We start from the raw sequence: 27,540 nt of genomic DNA, 5'->3' as shown, positions 1-27,540 counted from the left end.
TTGAGTTTTGAGGGAGTACCTCAAAATCTTGCTTTCCTACCTGATGGCTTTTGAGAAGGAGTGGTAGCTAATGGAACCTATGCATCATTTGTCTTAAAAAACACCGAACGAAACCCAATGCTGCTAAATTTAGAATTTTCTTATTCTCCCATTTCTTCAGGTTTTCACTAGTGCCAACTGCATTTTTTCAGAGAGTGGTGACCCACCTTTTCACTATTTTTTTTTTTTTTTTTTTTTTTTTTTTTTTTTGCTTTCCAGTAGGCAATATAACTAATATAATGACTTTCATTCATGAGGTGCAGGAATGTGAGAAGTGGGCAGAGCTTCCAGGGTGCGGAACCTTTTTCCTGTCCTGGAGGCACACACAGTTGTGGGTTCCAAGACCTTTCTTGGATCTCTCCTGACCTGGAACCGATGGAAATAGTGAGACTTGGAAGTGTGCTCAGATGTCTTATGTGGATGAGGTCCCCATTCCCTCATCCTTAGTGCTGGATGTGCTTAGTGCCACCGCCCCTTTCCTTAGTGTTGGATCAATTTGAAAAGTATTCTGTAATGACTCCTTGCAGGTGGCTTCACAAAGTGCCCCTGTACCTGCCTGCCCAGCACTGGGCTGTGCTGGCACCCATGTGTCACCTTGTCCCTGCATCCCCTCTGTGTGTGCTCTGGAGAAGCAAGCAGAATGAGCAGCTCAGGAAAATCTGATTGACACCAGTAGTTTCAAGCTTATGCATGTCTAGCTACTTGTTCAATTTGTTTAGTCCAGTGGTCTCCTTTATTAGGAGCCTTAGGGTTTTTCTTTTGATTTGGCAGGATGACTATAATGAGAGCTCCTTAGTGCTACTCCACCAGGGTATCTGCCCATTTGCTCTCAGCCTCTGCTGTATAGCTTGTGATTAATGTAAAACAGTCAGATGCCCTTCAGATCAGTCGAATTTGGGGATTCTATTATAAACATGAAAAGCATGCTGACCGCACAAAGCCCTTGGTGGTACCAATTAAAGACAGCGCCATTCAGTTGGCACTTCTCATGCCGCTGCTTTTTTCCCTTCTTTCGTGTTTTCCTTTTATGGCAAATCTTTTCCATGGCACTGCTGGCCCCGCTGCCGCCACGGACCTGTGCCATGCTCCAGCCCCAGGCCGGTTCCTCAGCCAGTGGGGAAGCACCTTGCCCTCCCCTCTCACTGCCCGGTTTCTGTGCCTCAGCTCCTGCTCCATCTGGCCAGACGTGAGCGGTGGGATTTGAGTCCAGGCTCTCTTCGTGTCACCGTGCGGGGACAGGCAGAGCCGCCTGCGCTGCCCCCAGCAGAAAGCCCTGTGGTGTCCCCTCCCCGCTGCTGCAGATGCTCCGGGCTGCCACCGCAGATCATTTGATAAATTTCACGGTAAGACCCCAGCTTATCTTCATTATCTTCTTATTTCAGTCAGTATTCCAAGTATTCCTTGAATGTCATGAGTGAAGGGCTGGAATACGCACAAAGTGTCCAGTGTTAAATCCTATTTACATGCAAAAGTTGTGCCAGTTTTACCCTGAGGTTAAATCAGTGCAAACCCCTTCTGTGAGGACTCTTCTAAACTAATGAGAATGACCTCCCATAATTTCTTTAATTAAAGAACAACAGCCACCTAAATCAAGATAAAACATCGTTCATATTAAATAAGGTTGGCCAAGCAAATGGGTTTGCATTGCTTGAAGTGCTGACTCCTCGTTTTACACTGACTGAATCCCACAGATGCTTTGGACAGAGCCAGTCCCAGCCCTGGCTTCTGACTCTGCAGCAGTGAGAGGATGTCACACCTGCCCCTCTAAAGGCAGCACAGGCTCTGCCTCTGCCTGTGAGGTGGCCAAGGTCTCTCTCCAACATTGACCCTTTGTGTTAAATCCCATGCACCACTTCTGGTATTCCACAAATCCATACAAAATATCTGGATCAAGGCAGAAAAAGCATTTTTTTTTCATGCAACGCCTCACCACCACTCTCTGTTTGTCAGAAAGGAATAAAACTGCACCATATAAAAGCAAGGTGAAAATTCCTTTATTTTTGAAATTTTATCTTCCACAGGCAGGTTTTTCCTTGCATAAGACTCTCCATAAATCTGAGGTCTTGTAACTTTGATCTATTCACCCCCTGCCTACAACACAGACTCCAATCCCACCACTTCCTTAATGGACTGTATAGAATTGAGGAACACTTGTGTAAGAAAAAAACCTCAGTACTGGTTCCTTATTTCTCTGCTCATTTCTTAAATTTAAAAAAAAGACTTTAAGAAGCTATTCTGAGTACACTTTTAGTTGAGAAGGCAAGAGCCACCCTCCTTTCTTTCACTGCTGATTCCTGTTTATGAAGGGATTATGTCACTGTCCCCATCAGTGCTCAGGGGCTGCTGGAAGGGGCTCAAAGCCCAGCAAAGCCAAACAGCAAAGTTACCCCATCAGGGTGTGCCCGAGTCTGTATCTTGCTGCAACAAAACCTTAGAAACAAAATCACTGTGATTAATCCCAGCAGAAAATGTGGGCAAAACCAGAATGTGATTTTCTTCTCAATCAATATTATGGAGCTCCCACTGATCTTTTAATAATGTTTTGCTTATGGATGAAAAGATACTGAGGACCCAGTATATTACAGTCATTCATGTTTAGACCTGTGAATGAACCCCAAAATAATCGTCATGTTTTGTTGCCTGCTCCACATATGCACTCATCTTACTTGTATATAAATTAAAGATAAACTGCATTTAATCCTGTTAAGCATTAAAATATGAGTAAACAAATCGACTAACAAAATACAGGGGGATGGCAGAAAAAGAAAATAAGCTCAGAAAATAATTGGTTCTAAGGAAGTTAATGAAAGTTTGTAGCATGCTTTTTATATGAATAGAGTTCAGAAGAGATTATTTTTTTGAAGTGTTACTCACAAATCTCCCATATCCACAATAGATCTTTTGTTAACTGTACCTGCACATTTATTGTGTATGACAGCCTAATAAAATGAAGTAATTTTAATAAACATTGTATCAGAATATCCTGTCTTCTATGTGGCACTGCGAATTTCCACTACTGAAGGAAACATTTAACATTCTCACCATTTTAATACTTTTAATAAATATTTGCAATTCCTGTGATAATGCATAATGGCATAAAAATGCATTGCCTCCAAAATTTATGTGGCTGCTGGCAGGTGGCCATTTTCCAATTTTCTGTCTCACTAATATACATTTATTATGTATTTCTAAGGGCTTTTCTTTTCAGTATTTGGCTTGCCATAAAATTGCTATTTCTTTTACAAGAGAAAGTGCTCGTGACAAAGAAATCTCAATTGAACCCAAACCTGACAAATGGACATCTGCTGGCCAAGCCAGAGAAGAAAAACATTTGCCCAACGTAGCTCTCAGTTTGATGCCTTCCCATCAGCCACAGCCATAATATGTTTGGATCAGAGACTTGCATTCTGAACTGCTAACAAGAATCAGCCCTTGCTTAGTAATATTTCCTGAAGTGTGACATTGTGTTGCATCATGTTACCTGTGACACGACATGGAATAACATCACATTACATGATGGGTTATGACATAGTCAAGAAGAAGATGCAAGTTAATACCATGCATTACATTTTATTTTGTATAAATTGCAGGAGCGGAGTGTACAATGAGCTGTGAGTGGTCTCTTCTGTGCTGGCTTTGTGCAATTTATACAACAGCCATCGCTATAGTACCTGAGCATCCACCAGCATATAATTAAACCTCTATTGATGGCTGAAATCCTTGAATCTCTCACGAAGCACATATCGTTCTCTGTGTTTAAGTAGCAGCATTCATTTGAAGAGCCAGGGAGCAGGGACTAAGCATGAAGCCTCAACAGGCAATAAGAAGTGGTAAAACTACTGAGATGATGCATTCTTACCCTCTCAATACAAGGAAGCTGATTTTGTGAAGCTCTTTATAGCATTCACAGCAAAGCAGGGGATATCCTGTGTCATGGAGCATGTGCTTCTTGAGGATCCTTTCTGGTAGCAAATGATGCTCAGAGAGTGTGATTTGTTATCAGAGAGCTATCTGTGATGGCCAAGATAGAAGGGCACTGAATAAATATCTACAGCTCTCAGGAACTGAAACATTCAGTTTCAGTGCAGGAGATGGAAAGAAATATCTCAAATAGGCAGAGGAACAGAACCTCGTTACCAAAGGTGACTGCAAATTTAGTAGTTTTTGTTTTGTTTTTTCAAAGCTGTGAAGCAACAGAATAATCCAAATAAAATAATATATTGTATATTAAGTTTTGCAGTAATAAGCCTTGTTTAAACTAATTCCTGGAATGATGAATGCAGTCCCCCTAGAAGAGGCTACTGTACAAGAGGTTTAATCTCTGATTTGATGGGGAATTATGGGCAGGTTGCTTCATAGTCTGCAGTTTTGGTTTTCCCTTTACTTGACCTATTTTGGCCCCAGCCCAGGGAAGAATCATTATTTGGGAAAGTGGTTACTGGACTTATTGTGAATGTCTCAGAGCTTTCCTGAATCACCCCTGGAGATCCTGCGGCACTGGATATGGAGAAGACAAAGGCACATTTTTCACTGATGATGATGGGCTTATGCCAGGACTAAAACTGCAGTTTAGAACTGGCCAGGTAGAAAATGTCTGTGTATTTTCTTTTTAACTGAAAATTTAACTTGTCTAATTCTTCTTCATCAAATAATCTATTTCTCTATTTTGAAGCTAATTCAACTGAATTAGGTGCAAACTTTGCAAATTTTTACCAGAATTTCCCAGCTGTCCAAAAACTTACAGTTAACCTTGAATATCTGCCAAAAAATAAAATTATTTTTAACACATAGTAGTATATGGCTATTTAAGCTAACTCTACACATGTTTATTTTATTACTACATTAATAGATATTTATAAAAATATTTATAATAGTGTGATTTATTATAGAGATTATACATTATAGGATATGGTATAATACAAATAGTATTATATTGAAATACATAATTAGTATTAGGGATTCAAGAGAAAAAAACCCATGATTTTTCTTTACAAAGGATAATATTCAAATACTGGGGGAACAGGCCCCTTTTACTGTCTTCCTGATACTTAGGTCAGTGGCAAAGTGTAGATTTTTCTACATAACTTGTGTCTTTCTTGGTCTAATTGATTTCTTCCTGAATTTGCAGCAAGTGCTGCCTTTTCAGGAGTTCTTTGCAGCCTTGCTGCTATGCAATACTTTGTTGTGCTCAATCCATCTTACACTAAAGACGTGTCTGTGCTTTGTTTGCATTTGTTTTATGAAGTGGAGGACATGAAGGTTCTGTGTCGCTCATGTTCGATGCAGGTTGATAAGAGCCAGATATTTGAAGAAATGGAGAAAAGCAGATTAAAGATTTCCTGTGCCCTCATGGCCAGTTTTCTCTCAGATGAAATGAAGGATTTGTGAGTGGGCACAAGTGAGTGATACAATCATGTTTCTAGCAGAAAGTTTAACTGTATCAGTGGGCTGCATCTTAGCATTTTTGATAAATATTGTCTTCTGAGAAGAATTAATGTATGTCTTACTTTTGCTACTGATTTCATCCACATCAGTGAGTTTAATTTGCTTGCAGAAGGTTTCTCAGAAGTAACTTTTCCTTACAAAGGGTGGCCATTAAAACAAAAAAGAAAAGAAACAAACCCCTACAAAAACAAGCAAAGAAAAACACCTGACGACAGGGGAAACTGTGGCAGTTCTCCATGAATCTTCTTAAGTTCATACATTTTATAAGTATTTAATGTGATACCTTGTAGGAATAGGCAGCAGCAGGTGACTGCAGTAACTTTGAAGAACAGCTTTTTTCTGTCACTTCTTTTCCAGTGTGGCCCAACAGCGTTCCTAACAGAAACCACTTGCACAGCATCCCCATTGCTCTCAGGAAAATCAGTATAGATTGGTAATAATGCAGAGCAACATACAATTAAAAATTAATAGCAAAATGATTACATTATTCTCTTCTAGCAGAAACACCCCTCTACCCTACAACAAAGGCCTTTAAAGCACTTTGGCTGTTTTCCAAAAGAGCTGATTAATACTGCACCTAGTACTGCTGCTTGCTGTGCCAGGCAGGAGTTGCTGAGTGTCTGTCGAGGACGCGGGCAGGCGGCCGGGAAGGCTCTGCTCCAGTCCCTGCGCCCTCGAACGCTGCTGGTGCACGCCAGGAGAAGCTGCTCAGCTGGCAGCAGTGTGGCAGGGCAGCCCTTTGGATTATTCTAGTAATCTGTGACATTCCAACTGAGAGAAAATGTGTGGGGAAGCTGGGTGAGAGGGGAATTGCTTTGCTCGACTCCAAAACAAAGGCTTTGCAGCGTTACACAGATTATTCTGATCACAAAAATATCCTCCATTAGGGCTTTCAGCCTGAGATAATTGACCTTGACATTACTCTCAGCTGTGGGCACAGAACTCTTGGTGCAGTGACTTACCTTGAAGAACAGCATGCAACTGCACAGAATGTTTACTTACTGTCTTTTTTTTTTTAATTCTTGAAAACTGTGCACTGCAAGGACAAATAGGCAGAAGTGTAGTCAGGGATAGAAGGTATTTTATGTGGATGAACACATGAAGAGGTGATTATGTGTTGCTAAAATCTAATCCCTGGATAAACTACAGTTTGCTATTAATTCTTTGGACTTGCTTAGCTGCTACTTAACATTTCCACGACTTAACAATTATATTCTTGAGCTAAGAGTAACTTTTCAACAAAATGTGTAGGGATTAGAAACATTGATAATTATATTAATTAATATTAATAGGAATGACAATATTTGTAGTCATATGACAAACATAAGGAAAGCAGGGCTTTAATTTTATCAATTAATTCTGTTTCTAATTGCTTTCACTCTTCAATTGTCAGAACATGTTCTCCTTGCAACAAGGAATGTATTAAGCAGGAAAAGCACAGACCAGAATTAAGGGGAAAGAAGGCTCTGTGTTTGTATATGGTGCTGTCTGTTATCCAGAAGCATATTGAGCCTTCTCTATGGGCTTTGGATTTTCCCTCTATTTATTGTAAGTGCCCATCATCTGGAGTAATGGGTTCAGTCTCATTGAGCTGGGTTAGTAGGCAGAGAAGGCCAGTCAGGAGCAGGGAATGCCACTGATTGAAGAGCTTTCCAAATTATCAGCTGTTCCTTCTTCCCACACCTTCCCATAGGTGCAGGATGAGCTCTGGACAAGGCAAGCAGGCCTTGGAAAAGAGAGCTCAGCATGTGCATCTACAGTGACTCCTCAGATTTAATACCTTTGATGGGCTCCAAGCTGTCTTTGGAGGAAGGCAGGGAGCTGCAGTCCATTGGCCTTAATCCTTCCCTGTGCTCCTGTATCTTTATACTGCTCCACCAGCTCCACACCACTGTAAAACCAATACAATCCACCCTCGGCTCCCTGGAGTGAGGGAAATCCCTCACCAGGCCCCTTGCTGAGCACTGCAGCTGCTGCAGAGGCTTCCTGGCGCCAGGAACAGGGCAAACCCCTCCCTGCAGATGGGTCCAGAGCCCTGAGATGCTGCTCCTGCTTGGTGTCCCCACAGGCTGGGGCTGTACAAACCCCAGCCCTAAGGGTGGAGGCCTGGAAGTCCCCATGTCCTGAGGCTGCTCTTAACGCAGTGAAGTTTCCCCCTGCACAGAGCCCTCACCACACAGCCATCCAAAAGGCTGATAAAACAAGCAATGATGATCTCCTGGGGCAGCTGCAATAAACAATCCTGCCAGCTAAGAATGGTGCCTTTGATGGCTCTGCAGGCGAGAGCTCAGCCATCTCTCAGCTGCTGAACCCCAGCTCGCTGCCGTCGCAAGCTGTGCCAGATGCTCCTGCAACGCTTCAGGGGCTGCTCTTCCTCTCAGCTCATCCCTCCTCTGCTCCTCCTCAGCACTGCACCCCTGCAAGGCTGGGAGGATCTCACCAAACACTGTACAGGGAAGGGACACTGTCACCCAGCACATGCTGCTTTAGTGGCCTTTGGCTTCTCCCAGATTACCTGGGAGAAGCTGCTGCCGCCTGCTCAGCTGTGCAAAGGTTGGTATCTACTGGGCTGGGGAGTTCCTCACCAACACCCCAGTAAATCTGGGGGATTTGCTGATGAGGATGAGGGAATACCCCCAATTAATTTGCTTATTTTGGATTGGAGACCTTGCCCCTGCCATTCCCCTCCTTGTGAACATGTGATGCTGATCCCCAGCATCTATGCATCTATGCATATTTTTAGGATAATATCAGGCACAACTCCATCTTGTTGTGCAAGCCACATCACCGTCAAAAGGCATTGTCAGGGCAGATTCACATCTTCTGAGCTGGTATAAATGTTGCTTCTTCCCCATATCCTCTTCAGGGGACAGAGTTCAGAATGAGCCCTTTGGTGTTTGTTTCCACTACTCTGGGATGGACCTGGGAGCCTTTGCTTTTCCCTGTCAGGAAGCACAGGTTTAACGTATCGAACGCACCAGAATTGCTTAATGAGTGCTCAGTGAATATTAATAAAAGTTTGGACATGACTCAGGCTACAATGGCTGAGAAGTCTGAAAGCTTTGGTTCAAGATTACAGGAGGCTGTGAGAAAATATGGTATCCAGCAGCTAGCATATAGTGTGGATATTTCACTATCCAGGGATCTCTAATTACTAATAATGTACAGGAACAGTATGATATGTTCTTACAATTGCAGAATCCTTTTCAAAGATAATCTTTAATAGTTTATTTGACAACCTGTAAAATTATAGAAAATTATTAGTCTTGGGAATTACAAAATTCCCCATAGTACAGTCAAACAATAAAATTATAATTACCTGTGGGTAATTGAAATTTAACTGTTTTTTTATTGTATATTACACATCAATAGCAACATAAGTTCAAGAGTGTCCCCCTCCCTTCCCTTTTCTTTTCCCTACAGAAGTGGGGAAATGGACAACCCTGCTGGTATCTTGTGAGCCCTTGTCACAGAACAGAGCTTGAAAAATTTCGATTAAAGCAGTATGTTCGAGACTGTCATTAGACCTGTGCTAAATTACATATCTGGAATGTTAAAAATAAAGAGTACTGAAGCTTATTCACAGCTTCCTGTGGTAAAGTATGTAGTCAAGGTTTTTATTATCTTTGAAGTTCTTATTTTTCTCTTTTCTAAAACTTATTGTTTCATCAAACAAATACCTAGCACATTTAAGAACAGTGTGAGCACACGAGCAGAATTGCTGGAGCTGGATAAAGCATTAGCGTGTTTCCATTCTGTGCTCAGTTGTATTGTTTAGTACTCACAATGGTAATTTATCAATTATACACGAGGGAACAAAGCCCGTCACTGTCTCACAGCTCCAGAAGTACCTGGTACAAGGCCCAAAGCTGGAGACCCTCTCAAACCTTGGAAGGCACCATTTACCACGAGCATTTGTAGGGCCAGCATTTGCCTTGGCCCCTTGCAGTGACCCCATGGAGGCTGCTCAGTACTCAGCTCCAAGACTTTCATAGCTTTTTTCCTAAACCAGGAAAATTATAACCTTTTTTTTCTTCTTTCTGACCCAGGGACCTTGATAATGAGACATCACAGCTTGTTCTTGTGTAGTCGGTGAGACCATCTAGTTCCTCTTGTTGTGTAATTTGTGGTGGCTTTACAGACTTTCACACCAATCTGAAGGACAAACCCCAGGCTTTTGGATGCTGTTCAGCCAGGACAAACCCCAAAATATGGTATGTTTGACAGTTACTTGTCTATACAGCAGCTTTGTTACGCACTGCTGAGATGCACAAAATGCTCTATAGAAGGATCAGACTGGCTACTTCCATTTGATTCCATAAAGTGCTTTGTGGTCATTATGTGAATATAACAGCACAAGTAAAAATATGCCTGTTTTATTAAGAATTTCAGTTAAAGTGTTTAATACACAGATTTTATCATGAGAGAGCATCACAAAGACTGAGTACAACATAATGGCAAGCCAGGTATTGTTATAATTATCATTACTATTATTTATATATGATCACTGAAGTACTAAGTGAAAACTGGGAAGTGGAGTTCCTGAATCCCATAGAGCTCATAGTAACAGCTGTTTTTGGAGGATGCAACAATAGCAGACCAGCTCTGCTTCATGGAACAATTAATGGTGCATACAGCCCAGTCTGGAAATTCCTGATCCCGAATGGGTTTTCCCATTTTCAAAGATCAAAGGTAAAATTTCAGTTGGATCCTGCCTTTTTTTATTCTGGTGCCTCTTACTCTTCCCATTGCATCTTTTCTCTGCCTGTTGGTGTGAAGGGCACCCCTGCACATGAGAACTGTGATGTGTCTGTTTATCCAGCAAAGTAGATGGAAACTCCTCATCCAAGTGGTATTTGAATGCCTTTGCATGGGAGAGATATTCTGCCTTCCTCACTTGCCCTTCCCATTGGAGATTTTTAAGTGTCTTGGCCTCCCAAAATCTCAAGTGGAGCTTTTGATTGAGACTTAAACCAAGTGTAAATCTTTAAAAAGCAGAAAGCCCAAGAGGGGCTGTATCACCAGAGGAGTTAATGGGCCGAGCTGAGCAGGGCAGAGGCAGGACTGGCCCAAACCCCTGGTCCTTACACCAGTGAGCTGTGACCTCGTGCAACACAAAGAGCTCTGAGAGCCAAAGCTGAGAGCTATTCCCTAATCCTGACCCTCGACCAACACCTGAAGGCTACAGAAAAGTTTTTCTCCATCCTTATCTTGGCAATCATTCCCTGGCAGATTCCAGCTGCTGAGCTAAGCACCCTAAAAAATTGTTGTTTTCCAGTAGGATTTATATAGATGGGATGCTTGGAAGTTAAATCTTCCAGCCACCACAGTGCACCATATTGTAAGACAAAGAGCAGGAGATAAATTTTCCTTTGAAATTCCTGCTCGTGTCACTCTGTGAGCAAGTTTTTACCATTTTGACTCTGGTGAGAAGAGCTATTCCAGTGTGAGCCTCTTATTCTGCACTGCAGTGCAGGGATGAAGCTAAGGATGAGCAATTGGAGCGCTGTCAGGATTACACCCAGGTCAGATTTTTCATTCTGCTAAAAGATGCTTTTTTGTCATGGGAATCAGGAAAATGCATTGATGTAATGTGTTGAAAAGGACCAAAAGGTTGTTATTTGCTCCCACCAATACAGAGACACAAGCCTCCTGTAAAGCAAAAATATCTTCCAGTGAAAACACAAACTTTGACACTGAGTGCAACATAATGGGAGGGGCAAGAGGGGCTTTGGGGAGCTCCACAGGGAGAGGGGGCTTTCCATGGGCTTTTTTTGCTCCTCTCTGTAGGGTGAGCTCACAAATGTTTGGATAGAGAAGGCAGCATGCATCCAGATTTTAAAAGAAACAAAATAAAAGGGATTGGCTATTGTTTTTTTTTCATGGATGAGGTTATAAGGTTAATAAAAGAGTTAATCCCAGCCTGCTCTGCAAAAGGGAATAGCTCACATTTGTGAGACTTCAAAAGGCTTCAGAGTGTCTGTATATAGATGTTGTTATTTCCTGTTAGGGCTATCCCAAGAAGATGGGGGCTGGGAGCTGATTTTTGGAAGAAGAGTTTGGCCTTTAACTAAATTAGTTGGAGTGAAAATAAAAAGGTTAGTATAAAATGATTTTGAGAGTAAACTCCAATTCAATAAAATTCTGGGGTTTCTTCCTTCTTTTTTTTCCTATGAAAATCTAAAATTAAAACTGACTAGAGAGTAGTGGAGGCTGACCAGAGCATTTCAACCAGATGGTCCAGAGGATCTGGTTGGGTTTTTCTTGTTGGTTGTTTTTTTTTAAATAATTACATGACTTTAATTTTTAAATGTTAGCTGTTTCAAAGGAAAAATAAAAGTCAATATAGGAAACATTCAGCAAATTAAAACACAACAAAACAGGTAAGTATAGTAGGGAGAAGAATATTATCATTTTACTGAATGGTTTGGTGGAAACACAGAAGACCTGGAGAGGATTCTGCCTGACAATCAATCTTGTATTCAGACAAGAGAAATATGGCCCAAGCTCTCTTGCTCAGTCTTTAGTCATCAGACAAACACATTACCAGGGGTGGTGCTGCCCTTTTTCCAAAGTGCAGCTTTTGGCGCTCGCCATTTTCAGGGATTTGCTCCGCCTGCTCCATGGTGCAGCTGGGATGGCAGCAGGACAGGCCAGAGCCGTGAGTTACAGACGGGCTCTTCTCGCTGGTGCAGGTGGTGCAGGACACACCTGAGCTCCGGCCCTGTGCCTGTGCCTGTGCAGGAGGGCTGGGACTCTCCTGGTCCCCAGGCAGCTCTGCCCCGGGCCCAGCTGATACAGCACCAGGCAGTGATTTACAAGGAGAGCTGGGTGTCCATTTGCTTCCCAGCATTGAGGGAATGATTATTGCACAGCATAGAAAATTACCTCAGGCCTTGTTGGGCTTTTCTGGAGAAATAAATTCCACAGCCTGGGTTCCTTATATACTTTCCTGGCTTGGTGTCCCCCTGCACAGCTAAGAGTCCATGCTCAGACACAGAGTAAATGTTATAGTCGATATCCCTCAGCAGAGAAACTGCACTGCAATTTCTTTTTTTCTACATTTTTTCCTCTTGCACGAGGCTCCTGTGCTACCAGCTAACCATTTCCTTTAAGAAAATGGCATTGTGTTAAAGTTATATAGTGTATCATATTAAATTTTATAACAGTGCTTTGTGTTTTGAAAAGACTTTGGGGGAAAACAGCATCAATCAGGGAACCACACTTGATAGACTTGGAAGGGGCCTCCTGGGTCATTTTGTCCAAGACCTCTATGAAGCAGGAAAGCTTCTGCAAAATACCTTTCCCATAAATGTATCTAACCTTTCCTTAAAGACACTGAGTGATGGTGCCATAAATACCTCAAGCAGCTAAACCAATCTGATTGACCTTATGATCAGAAAGTGTTTTCTAATACTGTATAGAAGGTACAATTTTCCATTCTTCCAGCTGCAGCTAAGCAAGAAAAAAGGGCAAATACACAGTAATGGCCAACAATACAGACTGTGCAAACAGTTTTACTTTCATTTTACTGCCATCACCTACCATAAATCTGGACGTACCCCACTGATACTTGGTTTCCCAGTGTAGTGTCTGTGATCCTTGTAGTATCCATCTCACTTTGACTTTTGGAGAGCCACCATTACTGAGTGTGGAAATAAGGAAGATGGACTAGCAGCACTTTCTGATTCAGGAAGCCATTTGAAACCTGATGCTGTGTAGTTAAAGTATTTATTTCTATTCTCTATTTATTAGAATTTGTGAGGTGTTTCTTGTCAGGACCATGGGAGTAGGGGAAGCACAGAGCTTTTTACGGCTCTGTCAGAGTGTCAAAGAATATTTTTTATTCTCCCCCAGTAATTGTGTACATTTAAAAATAAATACCTGCTAGTTTGGCTGCTTGTTGCTGCAATAGCAGTGCCTTGTGTGCTGCTCTGCCTTCTTTTTCTCAGTGAGTATTAGAAGAAGTGTCATTTTGGGTAGATGTGTTATTAAATCACAGACACACTCATTGCTGTGAGCTTCCTGAGCTGTACATAAACTATCTTTGCATTGGATTTTTTTTTCTTTTTTTGGTGTTTTTGTTTGTTTGTTTGTTTTTGTGGTTTTTGGGTGGGGTTTTTTTTGTGTGTTTTGTTTATGCCAGCACCAAGAAAAGGTGACAGAGCTGAAGGCGAGTTGTTCAACCATCTCTTTTCATCAGGCGTCCCACAGTTGTACTTCTCCCACAGACAGGACTGCTGCAAAATGGGACAGGAGGACAAGGCCTAGGAGCAAAAGACACAGAGAAGATAATTTAGAAAGAATATGGTGATGCTGTGTTTGAAGAAAAGTCAGTGGCTCTGCATGTCCCTGCCCACACATTTTTGCTGTGTCTCCTTCATGCCTTGTGCCCGTGTGGCAGTTCAGACTGGCACTCACCTGTGGGTCTCAGCTCAGTGCTTATCATTTCATCAAGGCCTAAAATAAGCCCCCAAAAATACAGAATTTTTTAAGGCCTTTTCTATAGAGTTAACTAAATGCCATCCTTTCCCTGATGTGCAAAGTTGTAAAATATTTGTCTAGTATTTAGTCACATAGAAATATGTGAAATTACGCTAGAAATATTCCTCATCCAGTTGTTGAGGGCAGAGGCTGCTGAGGTTGTGACCATTCAACCTGATAGTATATAACTGCAAAATACCGATGCCAAGAAAATACAAATACTGACAGAGCTTTTGTTTATTGTTTTTGTTCTCTTCAGACACTTTTTGCCATGGCATCACCAAATCAGGCTTCCCTCATCACCACAGAGGTGAGGCAGCTCAACCCTTACTCCTCTCCTGTCTGAAATTCCAGCTGGAAGAGCAGCCCTTCCCTGCTTGAGTGAGTTGAACCCCCTCAGCATTTGCTTCCATGGCATGCTGGTACTCCAACCCACATGATGAAATCAGATCCTCCTGATTCCTGCTGACCTGCTCCAGCCCCTCGTATTCCCCATCTTCCTCTCAGTGCCCTCCATTCCCTACATTGTAAATACTTGCTGGAGGGGAAGAGAAGCATAATTTGTTCTTTTATGTGGGAAAGGAAATGAAGGCAAAGAGGGCTTTTTTTTGTTCTTTTATCGTTGTTGTTATTATTAAAAGAGGGCTTGTTTGGTTTTTGGTTTTTTTTTTTTTTTCAGTACAGACAAGTTCTAACCTGTATATGTGTGTGCTCTTAGGTACTCCTGAAAATAAAACCACATTTGCATTACATATGCTTAAAATAAAAAGAAATTGCATCTCATAGAGGTTTTCTGATCCTGTTCAGTGCACAAATGCCAATATGGGGTTCTATCTTGCAATCCATTTTGATATTTACAACAGAACATGGCATATCATTTAATTTAAATTTGCAGCATGCTCAGTGTAATTAATGCTGTGCAGTGCCTAGAAAATCCTGATTTCTTAATGTGATACAATGCCTGCATGCTGAGAGCTTTTTTTTCAAACTACTGTATCATTTTGGAGCATTAATGGGGAGGCACTGCCATTAAACAGGGAAAAAAGAGTCAAGGCCACTTGGTCTTTATGAAACTTCCATGCAGCTCCCCAAAATATGATGCAAAGTACAGGTTTGTTTTAGAAGAGGGGGAGAGTCAGAGATTTAATTTTCCCTTGACACAGCATGATGCCTGAATAGCCAGACAGCTATTCCTAAATTATGTGCATTTCATTCCTAGGAGCTGTGAGCATTTTGAATGGGCTGTTGTTAAATACAGTACACAAGCGTAAATACTCCAGGGAACAGCTAGCTGAAATTTTGGCATGAGCAGAAATCTGATGTAGTATCTGAGCATGTAATAATAATGCATATTGATTTGTTGGGAATGCTAGGAGAGGGGTTTGGTATTCTGGGATGAGAACTGTTAAACTTGGGAACATCTTGTGTGATTGTAATATGCTGTGATATATGTATGCTGTGGGCTTGGCAGGGACAGAGAGGTTCACATGAAGCTTTAGACTTGGAGACTGGAAGGGTTCTCAGTTTTGGAACCAAACACAAAAAACTGAGTGCATGGCAAAGATATTTATATATTATATATAAATGAAGCCTGGAGAAATGGGAACCAGCAAGGGGATGTGTTTGGCAAGAAGGGTTGCGACCAAACACCCTTCAAGGTCAGGAGCTTTACTGCCATGGCTGCCTTGAGCTTGGGTGTGAGTTTATGTGCTTTGGGAGGCAGCTCTGTGTTTGACTGGTACAAAAAGAAGAGAAAAGGGGAAAAAAAAATAACCCCAAACAATATCCCCCTATCATTTTGCAAGTTTCTATTAGACTGTACTATAAAAGCGCTTCTTATAGACCTGTTGATAGCAAAACAAATTCTTCAAGTCCTCTAAATAAATCTGTTTCTATACATAATGCTTCAACTTCTCTGTTCTCATCTGACACCTGACAATTCCACTTTAAGAGTAATTGGTCTTGCTTTGAACCTCTGCAAGCACAGTGGGAGGAGGGTGGCCACTTTATTGACATGGATTGATTTTCGTAGGAAGCACATGAGACAGACTCAGTCTGTGATGTCGCACCTGGGATGCATCACGCTCCTCCAGAACATCTGCAGGCCACGAGCAGGGTTCAAGAGGATGTGGAGGAGGCCCTCAAACAACTCCATCCAACCAAGTGGGACCTCTCTGTGTGGTCACCTCGGAGAGAGGCACCAGCCAGGACTAAGTTCATCAGCCAGGTGGGAATTTCAGCATGGCTCTTGTGGTGGAAGCCATCCCAAGCCACAGGCTGTCTCCATAGGCAGGAACCAAAGGGTTATCCCACTGCAGGCTGGCCAGCTTGTTGATCTTTTCATACTGTGGTGTCAGGCCTCAAGAAGGGCTGTTGGGATGAGGGGCTGGACATTTCTACCCTGGAACTGTGTTTTCCAGTGCTCTGGTTAATTGAGAGCGTTGCAAGACAGGGCAGTGAAAGGCTTTGTGAACCGTCTGCTTGGTTTCTGACAAAAAAAGTGTCATTGATATTAATAGCTCTGAGCTCCAGTACAGACCTAAAAAATCCCAGGGAAATGGCAGAACAAAAGGAGACAGAAACAAGATGGCACTGAGGGTCTCCTCACCAGGGATGCTGATTAAGACATGAGGGTGGGGCTGTCCCGCCCGTGTGCGGGTTTGGCTGGGGAAATCTCCCTCCTCCTGCTGTCTCGCCTCCCTCATCCATAATGAGGGAAGGAATAACTTTGCAGCACACTTTGCATTGGCATTGCATGCTAACTTCATTACTGTTTGCAACAGCCTGTGCAATCCTCAGAGGAAAGCAATAATAACAAAGAAAAAAAATTATAATTACCAAGCACATAGTTTTCATCTATAATCTTAATTTCAGGATTCACTGTTCCTGATGTCAATATTTTATAATGGAAGAATGAGATATGCTAAGTTTCTGTTTGATGGAAGTAAATTCAGATTTAATATTGCCAAGGAGCTGAATTTTTAATAGAGGAGAGCAGTTTGCAGCCATTGGAGCCCTTGTTTGCAGCTCCTGCTGCTCCTTTGTACTGGCTCAGTGACATTCCCATGACCAGGCAGAAAAATGGAAAGAAGCTGCTCTGGATTTGCAGTGGGGTGACAGTACTTTGTCACTTGGCTCTGTCACGATAATTGGGAGTGTCACACAATGAAGCAATATGACACACCCCCGGTAAATGAAGAGTTTTCAAAGTGATATACAGCCCCTGTCAACTGCCAAAGCTTTTGTTTGCTCACGGAGCCAGGCGGCATTTCCAGGAGGAAAACCACACTGGGGAGGCACCCTTGGAAAGTTTGTTGTGAATTGATTTCCTCTGTGTTTTTGTAAAATGGAATAGATCCTATGAACAGGAGAATACCACCTTTTATCACACACTCCCAGCTTCCAACCTGCTGAGGACTTTCCACAAACTCTTTAGGAATTTACCTCTTTTTGTTAAATTGGGTTGGATCTCATTAATAAAAGAATGGTATAATGGAAAAGAATTTCTAAAATTATACTGTAACCTAGAATTGCAGGATTCAGCTTTCTCTGCCTGAAGAAAAAAATTCTGAAGCATTAAACTTACTTTATCAAGCATTGCACCTGACATGCTCTCATAAATTTTACATACATTTTAACTTATTTTAATATTATGCAGGCTTGGTTTAAAATATTCCCATGAAGTACCTAAAATGAAGCTGCTCAGCCATAAATTAGAGCTAAAAAAATACTTGTCCGTCCCCCCCCACCCCCCCCACCCTGCTCCATCAATATTTCTGTACTTAAAATCATGTGTTGTATGTAACTTAAATTTTCCCTTGCTAAGATACTTTGTATATCTTAATAGGAACTACCACAGACCCAGGGAGCTGTATTTCTGTAGGGTTACATTTACTTTTTTTTTCTTTTTTAGAGGTGTCTTGCCTAAAAGCAGCCAGAAGTAACCCTTTGCATGCCACAGTGCAGTTAGGGCGAGGGCCCACAATTAAATATGAGGCCAAATATATATAATATATATATGTGTGTGTGTGTATTTCTGTATGAATTTCTCTGTGTGTGTGTATATGTAGATATAAATAGACACTTATATCACAGAATCACAGACTGGTTTGGGTTGGAAGGGACTTTAAAATTCATCTCAAGTTTCCACCTTCCACTGTCCCAGGTTGCTCCAAGCCCTGTCCAACCTGGCCTTGGACACTTTCAGGGATGGGGCAGCCACAGCTGCTCTGGGCAACCTGTGCCAGGCCTCCCCATCCTCACAGAGAAGATTTTTTCTCCTTATAGCCAATTTAAACCTCCTCTCCATTTGAAGCCATTTCCCCTTGTCCTGTCACACCAGGCCCTTGGAAATTGTCTTTCTCCATGTTCCATTGCAGGCTCCCTTCAAAAGTACTGGAAGGCCACAATTAGGTGACTCCAAAGACTTCTCTTTTCCAGGCTGGACAACCCCAATTCGCTCAGCCTTTCCTCATAGGGGTGCTGCACCCCTCTAATCATCTTGCTGACCTTCACATGCGTGTATATATATGTATATATATATGTATGTACGTACACATGTGTGTGTATATATATATATATATATATATGTGTACGTATGTATGTGTGTATGCGTATGTGTATGTGTATGTGTATGTGTATAAAGTTTTTCTCCAGGAGCAGCCCTGTAGCAGCCCCGCGGGCTGGATGGGGGATGACAGAAGCTTCCCAGTGTGACAGTTCCAGGCTGCCCCTCCTCCAGCCAAGGTCCCCGTGCAGCAGGTACATCCCTGACAGCTCCTCACAAAGCTCCATTTGTGCCCTGATTTCGGAGGCTATTTCAAAGCCCAGGCTAAGTTACACAAACATTTGGCTATAGACATAACAGGCCTGCTCTGCAGTGCTGTCAGCTCCTTGCCTCCCAGCCTGAGCACTCCCTGCATGTGTCTGTCAGGCCATACTTGGGCAGCGCCGCAGCGTGTGCTGCGTCCCAGACACTGTAGTGATTATGTCTGGATGCTCCTTATCTGATGGAAAAACCGGCAGTGCTGCACATCTGTGCTCTGAGGCTCTGCTGCTGCAGTGCCATGCCAGTATTTATTTTGCTTCTGCAAGTTAGTTTTCCTTGAGAAGCAGCGGGGGCCTTCTTCAATGAACTGAAAAATGTGTATTGTATGAAGGTCTGTGGAGGGTGTGCACCATAGTTCAGTGGGCAAATGTGAACCCAGGGGATGACATTTCATTTAAACATTTGGTTTACATCTTTACATGCCAAAAATATTAATGTCTTGACTTCAGCAAACCGAATCCAGCACTTTTTTCTTTTTCCCCTTAAATGAAGTAATTATAACCAAAACACTCTGTGGGTGTTTGTTCTTCCTTCTCAAAGGTGGAGTTTCACACATGAACATTTGGTTTCGGGCTGGAATTGTCAGTAGCTGCTCGCTTGACACTTCCCCGTTAGTTTGTGTTGGAAACCACCAGGAGTTTCTTGCCTTGTGTTTATTGTGTTACCCTCAGCCCTTTGATCGGGACATCTTGGATAACAGCAAAGTCTAGCTCAGCGCCTGTTCGCTATTTAAAAAAAAGTGAAGAATATGATTTCTATCAAAGGATCTACAAAGACAGTTAATGTAATTGAGAAGCAGAAGGGCATTTATGGAAGTGCATCTGAATGTCCTCTTCACATGTAATTGCATCAGGAATTCTACATTAACATGCAAGTACTGTCCAAAGGGAGAAAAAAAAAAAAAGCTTATTTTTAGGTAGAAGCCCTCAGTGGGCAGTAAATTACCCATAATCTCCCCCAAACTAGCAATTAGCCCTGTTTGCTGACTACCTGAATTGTTTCACAGTAGTTCAGCACAGTCTTACCAGTTATCACCATACTTATAATCAGAGATTCCGTGAATGATTCCCGCAGCTCCACATACTGCCTGCCTAAGGTCAGCCATAATAACGAATACATTTTATTTGCTTCTTTTGGCCCTTTGGAGCTGTTTTCTCAGGCTGCAATATGTAAGGAGAGCTGGTGCTGCCCTGCTGCTCAAATGGCAAGAATGTGAACAGAGAAAGCAATTCAGAGGGGTAGGTGTGCTTTGGTATTAGTTAATATTCATCTGCATCTGCTTGTGTTATTTGTTATTTATTCCCTTGTAGCAGCCAGTCCTGCTCAGAGAGAGTGAACTTGCTCCCCACTGCTGGTATTTGCTCTTCAGATGTTTTGACACTGAAAGACATTTTTCAACACGAGCCTGCAACTGATGAGTGGAAAACTGGAAAGTATGGAAACAAAAACCTATGGAATTTTTTTCCTTAAGGCGGTTGAGCAGTTTTCATATCCCTAAATACCCATGGTTTGCCAAAATAGTAACTGAGCTTGGAAAACAGTAGCTACGTTGCCAGCTTTAGCAGTAGAAACAATCATGGGCCTACACATGCACACAAATACAAGCACACACATCCTAGGAGCAGCATCGGGCTTAAAGAAAGAAAAACAAGGGGAAATAGAGCTAATGAAGTATTTGAAACAGAAAACAGGAATGTTTGGACCCTGAGCATTAAAGGTATATTTTTAAGTATGGTGCACCCTTATGACTAATGCTTTAATTTGCATATTATTTCTCAGGCAAAATCCAACTAAATCAACATAGTGGCAGCATTTAAAGCCCATTTTCAGTGCTGGTTCTTTGTCACATTACAGTGACACAGAGCTGTATTTCTGCCTCTGATATGAGGACTAGATCTGAGGAATGAAGGAGATGGAACAGGAATTCATGCTGAAGAGGAACAACTAAAGAGTAGTTGTCCTTTGCAAGCACACTCTAGGAAGCAGAAAATTGAAAGATTGCCTTTGCCTGGCTCTGTTTAAAATGTTTCAGCTTCTAGTTTCACAATCAGGAACATCAGCTCTCTGAGCAAACTGCCTACAAAGCTACCACGACAAACTTCAGACCAGTTCTTCAAAAGAAGAACTTGTTTTCCAGAAAAAAACCCCAAAACCTTGGGGTTGAACATTTTCAACCCTTGCCACTCAGGCCTTGACTAAGGAAAGTACAAATAAATTGATCCCGAATTAAAGTCATCCTCGTTGTGAGCACATACCTGGCCAAGGCAGGCAAAAGCAGATTGATGACCCAACAAAGTTCACCTTGTTTTCTGAGTTGAAAGCTCACGCTGTTCCCTGGCAGAACAGGCATGTCAGGCCTGCAATAACTGCTTGCTACCTTGCTTCAGTCAGCATTAAACCCAGCACAATATTAACATCTTGGGGAAAATCCAGCTGGAAATGGCTTTCTAGGGGGGAAAAAAACGGAAGTGAGGTGACGGAATAGCACACCCTGTGTTTGTTTACTTATTGATTTCACAGTAATTTTAAGGAACTTGAAATTTCTCCCCTCACCTGAAAATGTTTTATTTCCGTTGTTTTCTGTTAAAATGCAGAGCTGAATTCCTGTCCAGAAAGAAGTGGCAAAGAACAGCCATGTTTCACTTGAAGGTAAATAAATCACCTGGCCTGGCAGAGGTTGGTCTTTCTGTTTGGCTTTACTTTGCAGGAGCTACTTGTGGGCACATCATCCTGTGCCCAGTGCAGTGAGTGGCACTCCTGGGACAGACACATCGCTCTGGTGGCACCTGATTGGTCAGAGCATCCCCAAACTGGGATTCAGAGCAGCCCCACTGATTTGGATGTGGGGCAATTGTGTTTCTGCCTCAGAGGGATGAGGTTGGTGTACAAGAGCTGAACTTCAAAAATTTGCTTTTATATTTATCAAAAAATTTATAATTTGCTCTGATAGTTTTTCTTATTTTTCTTTCTTGAAGCACTGGTAAAGTTTGAAGATGATCCCTCATGATGCACAGCACAAGTGCTCTGAAATGTATCTCCTCTGGGTGAGTGTACCCTTTACTGACAATTCACCCTGGAAGCTCACTGGGCACTGAGCACCTCCAAAGTATTTCTGGAAAGAAAGCAAATGGTCCAGGCTCTGGACACTGCTCTTAAATTCCCAAAATATTTATCGCTTAATCTGAAAAACACTTTGCCAAAAACCTGGGCTATAGTGAGGGCATTTGGCACTGGAATAATTTCTGATTAAGTTCAAGGAGCAGGCTGTAGGTTTGTGTTCAGTGATGCTTCAGTGTAATGCCCTGGCCAGTTCCATCCTGGCCCGCAGCTGCTGGGATCAGGCTCTGCCAAATTCCTGTCACCTTGGGCTTCATTAGCATGTGAGAACAGAGCCCTTCTGGCTTTGTGTCTCGCTAAAAAAACAACAACCCAGCCCTCCCTTTGGCCAGGGCTGCTTCAGGCACTCGACTTTAAAAGGACAGTTTAAAAAAGCAGTTCTTTACGTTCTCTTTTTTTTTTTTTTTTTTTTTTTTTTTTTTTAACTACCGCTCTTAAAAAGTTACCAGAGTGAAAGTTCCTGTTTACAGTGGTGGGGAGGAGTTCAGGTAACTGCTCATAAAGGGCCCACGAGCAGTGGCAGATGCGGGACTCAGCAGAGTGAGTAAATCTTTTACACTTGAGCCCTTAACTAAGGATTCTGCATTTTGGAAGAATAAAGTCCTGCACTGCCATATGAAATATTTCCTGTGCATTTCAACGAGCCAGGGATTGCATCTGCTACCTCCAGCCATTCTAACAGTGAATGAACCAGAACACTTAAAATATTTGCAGTGAGATGTTCTGAACAAATAACACAACTAACTTAAATGGAGAAACTTCCCTAAGTCACATCCATTCAATTAGGGAAAAGAACCAGCCCCATGTAAGCAGTCTGTGAGCACAACACCTCTTGTCTGCTTCAGAAGTACCATGTCTCAGAGGAAGGAAAAGATATCCTCCCTCCACAAAAGACTTTGGGAATAATTATGTGTAATGGGAAAAAAAAAAAAAAAAAAAAAGAAGAAAAATCAGCCAGTTCATGGACAATGTAAATGGAAGGGGATGGGAAATTTGTGAAGGTCCTAATTCATTCCTCTTTTTGGTTGGCAACACTCACTGAGCAATTGTCATTTGATAAAGCTACTAGTACCTTGAATGTTTTTCAAGCAACACTGGAAGCTTGAATGATTATTACATGTAATTTTTAAATTTCTGACTCGCCCATCAATGAAAATCCACTTTAACTCATGCTAAACTCCAAGTACAGTGGAGTAACACTAGGAGCAGAGTGGCTTCAGCCAGGATCAGAGACTGCATTTAAAATTGAGGCTCCGTGATGGATTTTCAGACTCACCCCAGTTTTATTTACTCCAAGCAGCTCTCTTTGGAGAGCATGAGAAGGATTTCACCTCCTTTGGAATTCTGGGGTAAACTGTCCTTGTACAAAATTTGTTCAGGGTCAAGTTTTAGACAATATTTTGTGCTGCAATAACCACATCATGACAGACAACCTTTTAATCAGATAAGAAAAAAAAAAATCCTCTTCTCCAGGTCAGTACAAGAAAGAAACATGACAGAGCTAATATAAATACAGAGCCCAGAGGTGTGAAAGCTCCTGCATTAAATGCAGTTTGGCCATGTTTAAATTTTTTTCCCAGACATTTCAGGTGTTAATACAGGGAAGCAAATACATACGTGGGGGAATGGCAGCAGTTAAGGCAGCTTCTCACTGGTAATGATCTTCATAATTTCTGACCATTTTTTCAGACAATTATTTAAAAATATGTAACTGATTAGAGAGGTTGAGTTGGGAAATCAGGTACATGGGTGACCTCAGGTTTAGAGGTGGGAGAAGCTGGGAACTGAGTGAAAAGCTTGTCTGACCACATTGTCTTTTCCCAAGATGGACTGAGGAAGATTTGCAGGTTACAACTGGAACATTTTAATTCATGGTACTAAAAGAAAAGCCCTGGTCACCAAGCAAATGAAATTAGACATGTAAATTATACAGCTGATTTCCAGAGGTGGGAAAATACTCCACAGTGTCCAGCAAAGTCCCAGAGAGATGAGTAGTGAAAGGAGAAAAGGATAAACCCCCACATGGTGGTCTCAGGAGTGTAAGGTAAGTTTAATCACTTAAGCAGTGATATTTTAAATCCTGTCTCCAGTGGACAAGGCTTGCTGTGAGGGTGGTGAGGTCTATGTGCACATGATGCTTGGGTGAAAAGACTGTAAATGGCTGTCAGAAATTGCCATCTGCATTTTTACAAAAAAATCTGTACCCACACTTTGAAATTATCTGAGGAGTTTTGCTTACTCGCCTTGTCAGAAAACAACACAGAGTATATGCAGCACAAAATTTTATCCAGAAGAAATACTAAAGAATACTTTTGTCATAAACAAAATGAACTCATTAAAATTAACTCAGTGGTTCTATTTTTCAACCCAAGAAACAAAATTCCTTAGATTTTTTTTCTCTTTTTTGGGGGTTGGAACTGGACCATTGTCAAGGCTCCCATCCAGCCCAAACTATTCTATGATTGTATAAAAACAAGTTTTCATCTTGTTTGTTCCCCTTCACTCTGAGGGCTCTGGAGGTGCCAGGGATCCTCCTGAGCTCTGAGCAGTTTTACAAACACTGCACAGAAATCCCACACTTAATGACCTTCCAGGTTGTCCTGTTCCAGTGAATAAAAGGCACCACCCCAATTTTAAGATGACAGTACTACAGCAAAGCTTGAGTTACCAGCCCAAGTGGTATGAAAATATATGCATTTTGAATTGCTGTGAATTATACCAAATAATCCTGTGTCTTTTGCTCTACTAATGAATCAAAGCAGAGCTTTCCATATTATCTGCAATCACAATGGAGAAAATGGGTCTCGGCATACATGGTTTCTGTATAAATAGTGCATCTCCAGCACATTCTGAAGGTAAGTAGTGTCTGATTGCATAATAATAACAATAATAAAGAGAGAGCTGTCCAGCCTGCACATGGGCCAATTAAAGGATCAAGTGCACAAGGCTGCAGCACTCCTGGCAGGGGAGGAGTTGCCAGGGAGGTGCCCATCCCACTAGTGCCCTGACTTCCATCCTGCACCTCCCACCTCAGCAAGCTGTGGCTTTCAGTGAGCTTTGTCCCTGAATCCCTGCATGGAAACAGGGGGACAGCACAGTATCCACTATTTTAGAAAAAGAATGGAAGTTGTGACTGCAGCAGAGGAAAACTCACCAGTGAAGTTCCAGTGTGTGTTTCACACCGTGCCTTAGAGCTGTGCTGGGCAGGATTTCTCCAGCTGCAGGGACCAGACTCAAGCCCTGCTGCATGCCACAGCTATGCCTGAGAATTCATGGAAGGCTGGAGGAATGTACTTTATGGGGTGGCTGGATCATATGTTTATGGCCTGAAAGAGGAGATCCCAACCCAAACCACTTTGTTGGTCTCTGATGGTGAGAGGCTGAATATGAACATGATATAATTCATGCTGGGGCATGGGTATGAAAAGAGAACATGCAGGCTTTGCCTGGGACAGCCCACAGTCTCAGTAGCTGCCTTGCCATTAATTATGGATAATGAGCTAATAAACACCTTCACATGCAGTGCACTGCACATTCAGCCTGCAGGAGCCCCCTTGGAGAGATGAGCCAGAACTAAATGTAAAAACCCTGGTTGCTGGAATTCTGCATTGCTGACAACAATAGCATTAAAGTTGTAGGGGACCAAGTGCTCTGGATGCCTGCAGACAATAATTCACCCCCAAAAGGAGCTTCTGACAGTTGACAGCAATTCATGGGACATTTTCTTCACCTTCTGCACAGAAGTGGGTGGTTGTGACCCTACTGGTTTGGTGGGAAGGGCTCTTCTGCTGGAGCCAGGTGGCTGGAAACAACACCTGCACCAGAGTTCCATGGGCACATCCCACCTTGGCCACAAGCATCACTAACACACTTCTTCAGTGGCCTTTTCTGTGGGATAATGGCACTGGCACTTTAGGGACTGAAGCTGCTCCTCAAGGAACAGCCACTTCCTCTCCTCTCAGCTCTGCAGAAGAGCAAAAGTTCCTGGTTCAGGCCTTGGAAATAATGAGGTAAAAGGGACCCCATTAAAACCTCCCCAAAGACAGAACGAGGTAGTCTCATCTTATTGGAAAAAAACAATGGGGAAACACAGCCTGCCTGGACAGGACTCTCCTCTCAAAGAGCCACGGGAAAGGCTCCTGGGTCACAGGAAAGCTGGGAATTTAACATTGAAGTAGCCTGCTGGGATGCTAGGAAAAAACCCTAATCGGCCAAAATGCAGCTAAAGAGACTGAGCACACTCAAAAGGCTTTCTGCAGGTGGTTCTGCAGGGTTTTCCTTGTTCTCCCAACAGAACCAGGCCAACTGCAGGACAAGTTGCTTCAAAGAGCAGAAGGAAACCAGCAGCTCCAGGCTCAGGGTTCGTGTGGGCTGCCTCAGGCCCAAGCCCAAACTCCTTGTGCTCAGGAAGGAGCTCGGGTTCAGTTCATCAGTGTCTCACCTTGCTGGGCACACAGCTCTTTATTTGGAATTATACAACCAGGGCCCAGCTTCAGATAATCAGAATTTTACCCTCTCTACAAATACCTTCCAAACCACAAGTTACTATGCTGGAACGAATAGTTGCCTTTTTTTTTTGTTTAACCCCAACTTTAATGAATTGTCTGAAAAGTTTCTCAGTACCTGTGCCATTAATTAAAAAATAAACATCTTGTGATCCTTTCCTGAGGAAAAACCCAGCGGATGTAGTTCCCTTGCCCTGGACACACTTAGATTTAGCTTGGTTCACTCCCAAAGGCCATGATCCAACTAGATATTCAGACACCTGTAAAACTTCAACACACTTCTAAAGACTGCTCTGAACGCTGGCAAGAGTAAGGAAAATTCTGTTAAAGTACTACTTTATTTCTTTCAAATCTAATTTTTCAAGAATCTTGACTGCAATGCATCACTTCAAATATTTCCTTCCTCATGCAGAATATTTGAATATTAAGCCAGATGTTTTTATATTTCCACAAATTAAATGCACCATGGCTGAAGGTTTGACAGAAGCTCCAATTTGCACATAAAAAGGTAGAACGATTTCAGTTTTGACAGCACAAGCTTTTGATTTGTTAATAAAGGCAATTCTTTCTCAATTGTGAACATACTCCTCAAATAAGACAATGCAGTTTGTAGCAAATAAAAAAAACCCAAAAAAACAACAAAACATCTTCCTGGTTGGAGAATAAACTTTTGATCCAAAGTTAGCGTAGAAATTCAGATTTTATACAAATAAAAGAATGGAACTCACATTCAAGCTTTAGTTGTACCAGAGCAGGGATCAGAGGACGTTCCATGTTCCTGCCACTTTCTCTGTACCTGTTGTTGGAAATATAACCTACCTTCAGTGTCTTTGGATGAAGTTCATTGCTAGAAAAGTATCTGTGAAAAGGGGTTGGGCAGGTGAGACAGATGTGTGGAAATGGTTTGGGTGAAAATCACCACAGATTTTCTTGGCCATGTTCTAATCAACTGCAGCCTAACACCAGGATTTCAGACTCTTGGGACAAAACCCAAGCACCACCAAATTTGTAAACCAAGATGCAACCAAGGCTAAGAGACAAGAGGCCATACCTTCAGAGTGGCCCCTCTGTGCCCATGTCAAAGCCTCCTCTTCACCTGAGATGCTACAGAGGAGGAGAGAG

General features: G+C 42.3%; 2 long non-coding RNA genes across 9 annotated transcripts in view; one reads left to right on the top strand and one right to left on the bottom strand.

The window, feature by feature from the left end:
* Positions 1–9,670, top strand: part of LOC115494454 (uncharacterized) — a 101,836-nt gene extending 92,166 nt beyond the window's left edge. The window contains exon 4 of the long non-coding RNA XR_012055211.1: positions 9,534–9,670. This is a non-coding gene — a long non-coding RNA (uncharacterized lncRNA). The remainder of the gene's footprint in view (positions 1–9,533) is intronic.
* The window catches only part of LOC115494452 (uncharacterized), a 443,660-nt gene continuing 416,910 nt past the window's right edge, over positions 791–27,540 (bottom strand). For 6 of the 8 annotated variants that reach the window (XR_012055209.1, XR_012055203.1, XR_012055208.1 and 3 more), the window contains one exon: positions 791–13,751. This is a non-coding gene — a long non-coding RNA (uncharacterized lncRNA). Of the gene's footprint in view, positions 13,752–21,051; positions 21,244–27,146; positions 27,215–27,540 lie in introns of all 8 variants that reach the window. The other 2 variants (XR_012055206.1, XR_012055204.1) reach the window with 2 other exon arrangements.

The sequence above is a fragment of the Taeniopygia guttata genome, chromosome 3, assembly GCF_048771995.1.
Source record: "Taeniopygia guttata chromosome 3, bTaeGut7.mat, whole genome shotgun sequence".
NCBI lineage: Eukaryota > Metazoa > Chordata > Aves > Passeriformes > Estrildidae > Taeniopygia > Taeniopygia guttata.
This window is presented reverse-complemented; position numbering and strand designations above follow the sequence as displayed.